We start from the raw sequence: 12,195 nt of genomic DNA on the forward strand, positions 1-12,195 counted from the left end.
AACTTCGAAAGACGTGGCAGAGCAAACACCCATTGGGCCAAGTCTCCTCCCACCGAGGGCTCCTTTTCTAAATCATTATCACTGTCGTAAAAACCTAAGGTCAGATCTTCAATCTGAGGGAGGAAAGCAAATTAAGATATTGTGAAGACTTATAGGCGAAGAAATAATGAAATCATGTTAAATTGGTGAGAAGGAATAATCGAAGACGAAGCGAAGAGACCAATGTAAAGGTGGATAGAAGGCTGATGTATCCCATTCTAAAGGAAGGGATGCTCGTGGCAGTGGGAATGGTAACCCGACTTCTTTCATATTGGTGCATGGTGGCAGTCACGTGGTCATTGTTGATCATCATACTCACCATACTCACATGATTATATGTTACGATATCACTAAATGACATTATCAGGTTATTGAAAGTACCAAAAATACATACTCTCCTTTATACATAGAGCAAGAGGAGTGTACAGATTCAGTCAATTTTGATTGATTTGATTTGATTTCTGAATTTCTTTTTCATACATAAATGTAATACAAATTCAATTGAACGAATTGATCACAGTATAAATTGAATCTGACAGTTAAAACAAATAAATGATTAATTCATTTTTTCTTACACAATGTAAAATGATAATAAACAGGCAATATCTAATGCTATATGCAAACATAGGATTCTGTATATCTGTAGTTCAAAGAAAAAACAACTCTTGATGTACAGAAATTCAGGAGACCATTAACATAAGCAATCGCTTTACGAGGACAATGGACTCAGAAACGATTGTCTATACAATACGAAATTGTAAGAATAATTATAAAAGTCACCACTCACTGAGTGGCGATAAAGACAGAGGGAGGAAAGAATGACGGAGAAAAGAAAAAGGAAAAAATTGCAAATGTGAAGTGTTTGCGTGGAGATGAGTTGAGTCAGTGGCTCACTTTTTCTCGTTATCCCCTCCCTGGTCATTATAGCTACAGACAGTCCTTACTTTTGTTTGGATTCTTTTTTTTTGGGGGGGGGGGGGAGGGGGGTTTTGTCTTGATTTTTTTTCAGTTTCTCACCAATAGTGTCAGATTCATATAAACAGCATGGGCAGGATAAAATTAGTAAATGAGTAAAGATGGCCCTGGTGGACCAACAAGGGCAGGACCCAACGGGACGAAATGGTTGTGCAAAATCTTCTTTCACAATCACAAGAGGACTTAGTAAAATCAAGTGATATTGTATTAAGACGTTAATGAAAGTATTAAACAGAGTTAACAGTTGCCCCAAAACGACAAAAGTGATGCGAATTGGTCCTTCACATACTGCACCCAAAACGGACGTGCACCAGTTTAGAAATGTAGAATCTTGTATCTACTCTCACTGTTTTAGGAATAGATATTTCGTACTCTTTTCACGACTGGAAGGTGCAATTAACATAATTTTGATGAGTATCAAATCACAACTGTATATTTGGACACCTATAGAGACCTATCTCTTTATGGGAAAATACAGATTGTTAAGACTTATGCATTATAACAAACCGCAAACAAAAAACTGATCAGAAATGAAAATTATTTATCAGTAAAAAATTGATTCCATCGGGATTCCATCGGAATTAGAACCCAAAGTTGAATTATTGGGAAACTTATTTAGTCGGAAAATTTACATTAAAAATTCTAACCCAACTATACTGATTATTTCTTTGAAGAAACTCTATGTGATATCGCACATTGAGAAACGTAATATAGCGACTATTCTAAAGCAAATTTCGGGTAGAATTGGTTTTGTTACCGTTAATATCTTATTTACAAGTTTTTCTTGTATACAAAACGCACGTTCAGACGTTCAGAACCGCAACATACAATCACATAGATCTCCTGTCGCGTAGACAACAAAATGGTAGAGTTTATTACTATCGCATATTGAGATTGGTGCAATTCTGACAAAAGTGTCAATATTCTGGACGAAACTGACCTCGTCACGCTATCAGCCTATTTTAAGGATTTGAGTTCAAAAAGGGTTATGTCTCGGTGATGGTGATTTTTTTTTTAATGCTTCCCTCAAGGAGTTATTCAGGCTAAAAATACGTCACCCGCTAGACTATGGGAACGGTAGCCCGACCTGATTATGTTACGATGATAATGATTTAATTGAAAGCAGCAAAAGGTACTCTCATTTATACAAAGCTATATAGAGCGAAAGGAGTATACAGACCCTGTCAACTGAGTCAGTGGCTCAAGGAAATTATCAATCTTGCCCATTATTCCCCTCCGTGGTCATTATACTTAATGACAGTGGTGTTTTTTTTTTATTGGGGGGGGGGGGGGGGTCAAGTTGTGATCAATATTGTCATGGTCATGTGAACTGCATGCTCACAGAATGAGTAAAATTCTTCAAAGAGCAAGGTTCCCACCACACACAATTGTATTTATCAGTTATGAATGTAATATACTGGTGATTTCATTTGATTTTGTGCCATGCAAATGCTATTTGTATATACTTATACACTTATAATTTATGTGTTACTTTGTTATGGATGGATGTTGTAGACACAACACTGTATGGTTTGTGTGGAAACTTAATAAATGAAGCGAAATGGAATGAAATGAGAAATGACCTTTTAGTGGACTGACAAGGGCAAGTCCCAATGGGACGAAATGATGGTTTCAATCTTCGTCCACACTCACAAGAATAGTAAAATAAAAATGTTGTATGAAGACATTAAAAAAAAAGATAATGTAAAGAACAGAGTTATTGGTTGCCCAACCTGTTTTCTAGGTGAAGATTGGTATGTTCGTACAGCAGTAAATGACCATTAACATGACAGCATTAGAATGTAGCAATGATGTAAAATAAAGATAGAATACTACCTGATGTATTGTGTAACGTCATGGAAAGCATACCCAATTATGCAGTGCCCCGATTGAGTTGATAACAGAAAGAAAAAAAAATGGATGCATACAATAAGTAGATCAATAGTATTTTTCAAAAGAAAATGGTATAAACTCCCAAAGTAAGTAACAGATGCATCCCAGGAATAAAGCAATCATGAGGTAATACTCATAATTTTTCTCCTAGCACTACATCCACACGAGTGGCCTCTACAGAACATTCCTCCACACAATGGTGACCTTAGTTTCACATTGATCACTTCTATGAGTATGGTTCATTGCTCTTATAACACCCAAACTTGGAAAAAGTGCAATTTGTCATTGTTGACTTTAATTTCATGTGCTCAGTCATGCATGATGTTTGTGAGAATAATTAGGTATCAATGGAAAGATGACGAGTTTCCCTATATATCCTCACAACCAACATCGCGCTCTCCATTACTGACAATTAGAAAGTAGAAGCCCTTCAAAGTTGGATTACCTTTTTTTTTTTTTTTTTATACGGACTGTGGAGGAAAACAAGATATTACTTAAGTGATTTCAATACCAAGGTTATAGTTGACGGTTGAAGACATAAGGATGCCATGTGCGACTTTTAATTGATCAAAATTTATTATTGCAGTTTTTTCTGTGTTGTCTGGTGCGTCTCTAGATTGTTATGATCGTATCATCAGGCAGTTTACCGTGGCGCCCCGAGAGCAATTTTTCTTTTTCTTTTGACGTGTTTGAGAATTTGCACCAAATAAGGGGATAATCCCTCTCCGTAGTGGTGACGTAACGGCGAGAGAGAAATCCCCTCATATTGAACGAACTTTCTGACCTGCAGAATATTCGTGTTTGGCGATCTTCCCTTCTATAAGGTGTGTATGCTCTTCTTCACTGTAAAACACGTTGTATGAAAGGGCTTGCGTGGGCAGCAGCAATACTGTGCCACTACAGTCAAACCGCCTTTCCCTGGCATTGAACCCGAGTGCTTCTTGTACTCCAGTAAAAAAAGAAATTAAAAAAAAATCACGGTCGTCCTCGGCAACTCGCCATGCTTCCGTTAACTAAAGATACATTCCTAGGTGAATTAAACTTCTTTCTCAGGTGCATCTTCAGGCCATAATACTTTTGAAATCGTGAAGGGACTTTTCACGGCTTTCCCGTACAATAATTCGAAGAAGATATATATATATATATATATATATATATGGTCATTATAGCTACAGACAGTCCTTACTTTGGTTTGGATTCTTTTTTTTTGGGGGGGGGGGGGGGAGGGGGTTTCGTCTTGATTTTTTTTTTCAGGTTCTCACCAATAGTGTCAGATTCATATAAACAGCATGGGCAGGATAAAATCGGTAAATGAGTAAAGATGGCCCTGGTGGACCAACAAGGGCAGGACCCAACGGGACGAAATGGTTGTGCAAAATCTTCTTTCATAATCACAAGAGGACTTAGTAAATTCAAGTGATATTGTATTAAGACGTTAATAAAAGTATTAAACAGAGTTAACAGTTGCCCCAAAACGACAAAAGTGATGCGAATTGGTCCTTCACATACTGCACCCAAAACGGACGTGCACCAATTTAGAAATGTAGAATCTTGTATCTACTCTCACTGTTTTAGGAATAGATATTTCGTACTCTTTTCACGACTGGAAGGTGCAATTAACATAATTTTGATGAGTATCAAGTCACAATTGTATATTTGGACACCTATAGAGACCTATCTCTTTTTGGGAAAATACAGATTGTTAAGACTTATGCATTATAACAAACGCAAACAAAAAACTGATCAGAAATGAAAATTATTTATCAGTAAAAAATTGATTCCATCGGGATTCCATCGGAACTAGAACCCAAAGTTGAATTATTGGGAAACTTATTTAGTCGGAAAATTTACATTAAAAATTCTAACCCAACTATACTGATTATTTCTTTGAAGAACCTCTAGATATCGCACATTGAGAAACGTAATATAGCGACTATTCTTAAGCGTATTTCGGGTAGAATTGGTTTTGTTACCGTAATATTTTATTTACAACTTTTTCTTGTATTCAAAACGCACGTTCAGACGTTCAGAACCGCAACAAACAATCACATAGATCTCATGTCGCGTAGACAACAAAATGGTAGAGTTTATTACTATCGCATATTGAGATTGGTGCAATTCTGACAAAAGTGTCAATATTCTGGACGAAACTGACCTCGTCACGCTATCAGCCTATTTTAAGGATTTGAGTTCAAAAAGGGTTATGTTTCGGTGATGGTGATTTTTTTTTTTAACGCTTCCCTCAAGGAGTGATTCAGGCCAAAAATACGTCACCCGCTAGACTATGGGAACGGTAGCCCGACCAGATTATGTTACGATGATAATGATTTAATTGAAAGCAGCAAAAGGTACTTTCATTTATACAAAGCTATATAGAGCGAAAGGAGTATACAGACCCTGTTAGCTGAGTCAGTGGCTCAAGGAAATTATCAATCTTGCCCATTGTTCCCCTCCATGGTCATTATACTTAATGTTTTGTTTGTTTGTTTGTTTGATTGTTGTTGTTGTTGCTGTTGTGTTTTTTTTTCTTTTTTTTTTGGGGGGGGGGGGTCAAGTTGTGATCAATATTGTCATGGTCATATCAACAGCATGTCACGGAATGAGTAAAATTCTTCAAAGAGCAAGATTCCCACCACCACAATTGTATTTATCCGTTATGAATGTAATGTACTCGTGATTTCATTTGATTTTGTGGCATGATTTTGTATATACTTATATTCTTATAATTTATGTGTTACTTTGTCATGGATGGATGTTGTAGACACAACACTGTATGGTTTGTGTGGAAACTTAATAAATGAAGCGAAATGGAATGAAATGAGAAATGACCTTTTAGTGGACTGACAAGGGCAAGTCCCAATGGGACGAAATGATGGTTAAAAAACTTCGTCCACACTCACAAGAATAGTAAAATAAAAATGTTGTATGAAGACATTCCCCCCAAAAAAGAAGATAATGTAAAGAACAGAGTTATTGGTTGCCCAACCTGTTTTCTAGCTGAAGATGGGTATGTTCGTACAGCAGTAAATGACCATTAACATGACAGCATTAGAATGTAGCCATAATGTAAAATAAAGATAGAATACTACCTGATGTATTGTGTAGCGTCATGGAAAGCATACCCGATTATGCAGTGCCCCGATCGAGTTGATAACAGAAAGAAAAAAAATGTTGGATGCATACAATAAGTAGATCAATATTTTTATTCCAAAGAAAATGATATAAACTCCCAAAGCAAATAACAGATTCATCCCAGGAAAATAAAGCAATACGGTAATACTCCTAACTTTTCTCCTAGCACTTCATCCGCACGATTTGTCTCTACAGAACATTCCTCCACACAATCATGTGCCCTTACGTTTCACATTGATCACTTCTGTGAGTATGGTTCATTGCTCTTATAACACCCAAACTTGGAAAAAGTGCAATTTGTCATTGTTGACTTTAAGTTCATGTGCTCAGTCATGCATGATGTTTGTGAGAATAATCAGGTATCAATGGAAAGAAGACGAGTTTCCCTATCCTCACAACCAACATCGCGCTCTCCATTACTGACGATTAGAAAATAGAAGCCCTTCAAATTTGGATTACCTTTTCTTTTTTGATACGCACTGTGGAGGAAAACAAGATCGTGATTTCAATATCAAGCTTATAGTTGACGTTTGAAGATGTAAGGATGGCATGTGCGACTTTTAATTGATCAAAATTTGTTATTGCAGCCTTTTTTGTGTTGTCTGGTGTGTCTCTAGATTGTTATGATTGCATCATCAAAGTTTACCATGCAATTTTTCTTTTTCTTTTGACGTGTTTGAGAGTTTGCACCAAATAACGGGATATCCCTCTCCGTAGTGGTGACGTAACGGCGAGAGAGAAATCCCCTCATATTGAACGAACTTTCTGACCTGCAGAATATTCGTGTTTGGCGATCTTCCCTTCTAAGGTGTGTATGGTCTTCTTCACTGTATAAACACGTTGTAGGAAAGGGTTTGGGTGGGCAGCAGCAATACTGTGCCACTACAGTCAAACCGCCTTTCCCTGGCTTTGAACCCGAGTGCTTCTTGTACTCCAGTAAAACAAAAAAAAAAACCAAATTAATAAATAAGATAAATAATAAGAATAAAAATCACGGTCGTCCTCGGCAAATCGCCAGGCTTCCGTTAACTAAAGATACATTCGTAGGTGAATTAAACTTCTTTCTCAGGTGAATCTTCAGGCCATAATACTTCTGAAATCGTGAACGGACGTTTCACGGCTTTCCCGTACAACAATTCGAAGAAGATATATACTGCATATATATATATGTATATATATATATATATATATATATATATATATACATACATACATACATGAAGTTGGCCAAAAATACATTACCAGTCTATTTCTTAATTTTTCCTTGTGGAGCCAATACGTGAATTCTCAAGATGTTTATATCATATATATGTATATATATATATATATATATATATATATATATATATAGCATAGTGCGAGAATAATAATGATAAATAATGAAGGAGTTACACTGGTGCTGTAAATGGTCGAGACCCCTTCTCGCTCTGTATTATATATAAATTATGTTATTATGCCCCTTCTCTCTTCATCTTTTGTGAATTAGTGAAAACCATCGGATTATAATACCACAATGACTCAGAAAATGTGTTCCATTAAGTTGACGACATGGTAAGGTCTATATCCGTGCCAAGAGTGGTTTACTGTTAGGCAATTTGTTCAGTATGATTCAACCTAAATTTATCATTAGGCAAGTTTGAACTGAGGAACGCGATATAACATGTGGCGATTTAATAGTTATTTTACATCTCATATAGCGGCATTCTTGTAAATAACCGGGTATAATGAAAATAGATACATTTGATGTTACAGTTTTCTCAATCCCCCCCCCCCCAAAAAAAAAGTCCGTCAGATCGGGACAGCAGCATTTCATGATCACAGGAATGCTTTTATTGCAGTATTTATACACACCTCCAGGTACATATGTATCGTCGGTTGCTAACACGGGATTGTGATCTATCTGCTGAGCGTATGCAGCAAGGAACGGGGGCAGTCCGGGTTGATTTCGCACGGCTGTTTATTTGTAGCGGCCGAAGGACGAATTGTTTATACGGCTAGTCAAAATGTATTGCTCTGTAGCCAGGCTAGGTGACTTTCGTCATTATTATGCTCAAAATAATCTTCCTAATTCTCGGTTATTTTTTTCATATTAACTAGTTTACCAATGAGATATGACTGGACAATATATATTTAAGATGAACATCTCAAATAAAACATCGTGCTGCAAAGCTTCAAATACAAGTTGACCTTGGTTTCACTCAAACTTGCATTAGATTTAGATCACATTATGTTCTTCGTGACCATAAGAACCTGGATAATGATCTTCCCTCTTAAGCCTTAATTTCACAGTGACAATGGTCACAAAAGTTATTTCAAAATACCTACGATAATGTCCATACCAGTTTATTGTATTTTTAGATATCACTTTGATTCTCTGCTTGAGAAACTTTCCCTGCAGTAAAACAGTATTTTCTCTTTATTTTTTTATATTTCCCTTTATAATTCCAAGTAAACTAACATTGAAAACTTGTTCTTGTCTCCGTATAATATAAAGATGCAAAGAAAAACCGTTTTACTGTTTAGTATGTTATAATCCAATTAATGCATTGCCTCTTTGAAATATTTTTAGTAACATTCCATCTGCAATCTGTACATAATACCAAACTTTTTTTGAACTGTGGTGAAAAGCTCTTACCTGACAGTTCGAAGCCTTAGAGCCTAGGATCTTGTAGAAGTCCGGGTAAAATCGTGAGACCGATATATGTACTTTACGCAGTACACTGCTCGAACACATGCTCTCCGCCAAGTCACGTGACACAGTTCTTCCGCATTTCAAAAGTTGCATATCTAGAGATTTCTGATAGAACGAATATGAATTGACAGTAAAGGAAAGTAATTATCCACATGAAGAATGTGGTTGATAAAAGTACACGCAGTTGATTGGAGGTTTGAAGCTCAGAACAAAAGGGATCATTATTTTGATACACGTTCGATTCATATCGTAATATCACTTATCACCACTCATGAAGAGAATAATTCATTCTCATTTTGATATAGTATGAGAAAATAGCAGAGACACGATAACTATGACTTCATCCATGCTCGTGTTTTGTGCCCTAAACAGGTATATGCCCAAAATACATAATCATGTACTGCACACGATACTCAGTTTGACGTCTCCCTTCGATACATGGCGTCTTTAGTACAATCAAAGTTGAATGATTACTTCAAGGGGCATTTTGACAACTGTAACTGTAGCGAATCGATCTGATTTTATTCGCCCATGAAACTGTTCTACATTCTCCGTAGAGTCCAATCATTTTGCCATACGAACAATAAAAGACATAATCATTGCTTGACTCATCATAACTATTGTATTTTTTCTAAATGTCACAAGGAAAAATCTATATACAATTTACAAAAAGACACGTTCTGATTGATTACAAGATACAAGTGCATAAATTAAGTGACATGGTGATTAAGATTTAAAACACACAAGTTATCATAAGATTAACTGTGTCATACGAGGAAGACAATTATTTTACACTAACACTACTTAAGTCGATATTACACTTTACAAGATCTTGCATTTCAGAACGATTTATCCAATCAATAGCACCTGGTCATGTCTTAAAACCAACTTTGAGTAAAGCTGTTGATACAAATCAATACAAAGAAAAATCATTTGCGTAACAACATTCATTCTGAAGTGACATAATTATGATTCAAAACAACATATTAAGGCATACTGTATCTATTAACAAAGGAGAAATCAATACAGGGGACCGTCATCAGAAGCAGAGCTTGACGTGGATGAGGCCCTATCTGAATATGTGATACCAATGTAATACAACACCAATTATATATGTACTCATAAAACTCTTAATCTTAATACACGAAACGCATTTTGCTACAGAAAAAAAAAAAACAGAAAAGAAAGATAGACTTGGCGCTTTAAACCAAGAAAAAACAAACAGCACGCAGCACCATTGAAAACTGAATGGTATAGTAGACAATATAAGTGTAGGTGTGTGCGAGTGACAGTGCGTCGTGTGTGCAGGTGACAGTGCAAGAGAGAATAAAGGCTGTAGCATGCCTATTTTGTGGGTAGGGTGGGATTTCACGGAGCACGCGAACGATTTGCGAAGGACGCGAATGGCAAAATCCAGCATTCGTATTTTAGTCTGCAAAAGATCGCCAAACGAACGTGAGGGTTCGGAAGCGTCGTCAATTGTTCGCGAATGTCGTTTTTACTTCGGCGATGATTTCAAAAAAGTTTGAAATTTTTTGCGAACCTTTTCCGCACACTTGGTCGTGATTTGCTCGTAAATTGTTCTCGAAAGTGTCTTTAAAGCCTCGTCATATGCGCAAGACCTTCGCAAGACACGCGCGATGTTCGCAAAATGTTCGTGAAACCCCAAACAGACTCCGAAACTTTGGAGAATGTCTCGCGTATGTTACGCGAAATCTGCGAAGTTTTTCCGATCATTTTACGACGTAATCGCAAACTGTTCGCGTACCTTTTGAGACATTCTCGCGAACGTTTGGCGCACGTTTGGGGATGTATCACCTATACGTTTTCTACAAATAAAAATCGTACCATACATCTAAACATCAAACAACCATTAACAACTACAGTAACAAAAGAAATTAAAGACTACCAAAGAAAAAGACATGTTTGACATACAAAAAAAAAAAAAAAAATCGCAGAATACACTTAATATTAATCTAAAGTATGCAAAATTTCATTTGAACTGTATATAGAGATTATGTGTTGGAGGAACTGCAAAAAAAAAAAAATGAAATGCTTTACTAGTGGAGATAGGTCCTAGGGAAAAAAATGTAGGCAAGCACATGATAGAGAAATGAGAGAAAAAGAAAGGAGAATAGAGGAACGAAAAAAAAATCAACTTAAGACAGCTTCCACCTCTCCTTGGGTACATTTTCTCCCATGATTATTGAACATTTTTCGTTGTTCGCATTTCCGTCGCGTGTTCTTCGTGTACGTAACATGCTGTACTTTAGCAATGATACACACGACATTCGCACATACGTCGTGGAAACTTCGCGCAAATTGCGCAAAAATAGTTTTCGGCTTCATTGTCGGAACACATTCGGAGAAAAACTTTTCCGAATGTTGGATTTTGTCATTCGCGTCCTTCGCAAATCGTTCGCGTGCTCCGTGAATTCCCGCCCTAAGGTATACGCTTTACTGAATGCATGCAATATCATTATCAAAGAAAGGAACGGGAGGGAATGAAAAAAAAAAAAAAAATGAAAACCACTTTGCATGGATCAGGGCTTACTGAGACTTCGGAAAAAAAGAAAAAAATACGTTGGTCAAAGACTACTAACTGGAAACATATTTCAATAATAAATACTTTTTAAAATGAGCTTTAAAGGAAAAAAGTGAAGTACACTGCTTTAATTGATCAGGTAGGTTATTCCAGAAATCGGGACTGTAATGTCTAATTGATTTCTGAGCTAAAACAGTTTTGGGGTTTACAAGGTGAAAATCTGTCGGACGGCGAGTTGGATATGTGTGTATATTCGAATTTAAGTGAAAAATATTATGAAATAAAGAGGGAAGTTGATTTGTTGCATACTTGTACATAAATATACCTGTTTGTAAAATGTGGATGTCCTGAAGCTTCAAAGTATGCAAACGATGAAATAAAGGATCTGTATGAGATAAATATGTGGAATTAGTAATAATAAGAATAGCACGCTTTTGGACTAAATACAATGATTTCAGTTTAGTAACACTAAATTTCACACAGGGAAAGACGCACACATAACTACGGAATCTTATTATTGTTCTACACAAAATTTTCTGAAATATTTCAGATCAATATTCAAGCAGCGTCACTCACCACTTGGTTCTTTCGCACCATGAACACCACTCCTGACACTGTGTGTTCTGGTGGATAGAAGGCTAGTGTGTATTCATCCCATCGTTCTCCCACAGCCCTTGCTGCCTCCTCAGTATGACATTCAAACGCAACGTCAACACAGAAATCACGTTTACCATCCTCACCGTTAAAATATAAGAGATAAGATGAGGAGGTATAGATTACACAGTTTATCAAGCCTTTGATGATATCAAGGCCAAGCTCTTTCCCTGAAGCTGAGGCGAAGTAGAGTACGTAGCGGAACTCCTCAGGTCGACGAAAAAGTTTCTTTTTCACTTTTTTGTACTTGGTGCGATTGTTGGTG

General features: G+C 36.6%; 1 long non-coding RNA gene across 1 annotated transcript; it reads right to left on the reverse strand.

Moving 5' to 3' along the window:
• On the reverse strand, positions 1–11,990 carry LOC139719610 (uncharacterized). The gene is made up of 3 exons (XR_011710110.1): positions 11,853–11,990; positions 8,675–8,836; positions 1–113 (listed from the first exon to the last, which is right to left on the reverse strand). It is a non-coding gene; the product is annotated as an uncharacterized lncRNA (long non-coding RNA).
• Positions 11,991–12,195: the final 205 nt, after the last annotated feature.

Source organism: Diadema antillarum, unplaced genomic scaffold (assembly GCF_040938485.1).
Source record: "Diadema antillarum isolate AM-2024a unplaced genomic scaffold, OU_Dant_1.0 scf00000112, whole genome shotgun sequence".
NCBI lineage: Eukaryota > Metazoa > Echinodermata > Echinoidea > Diadematoida > Diadematidae > Diadema > Diadema antillarum.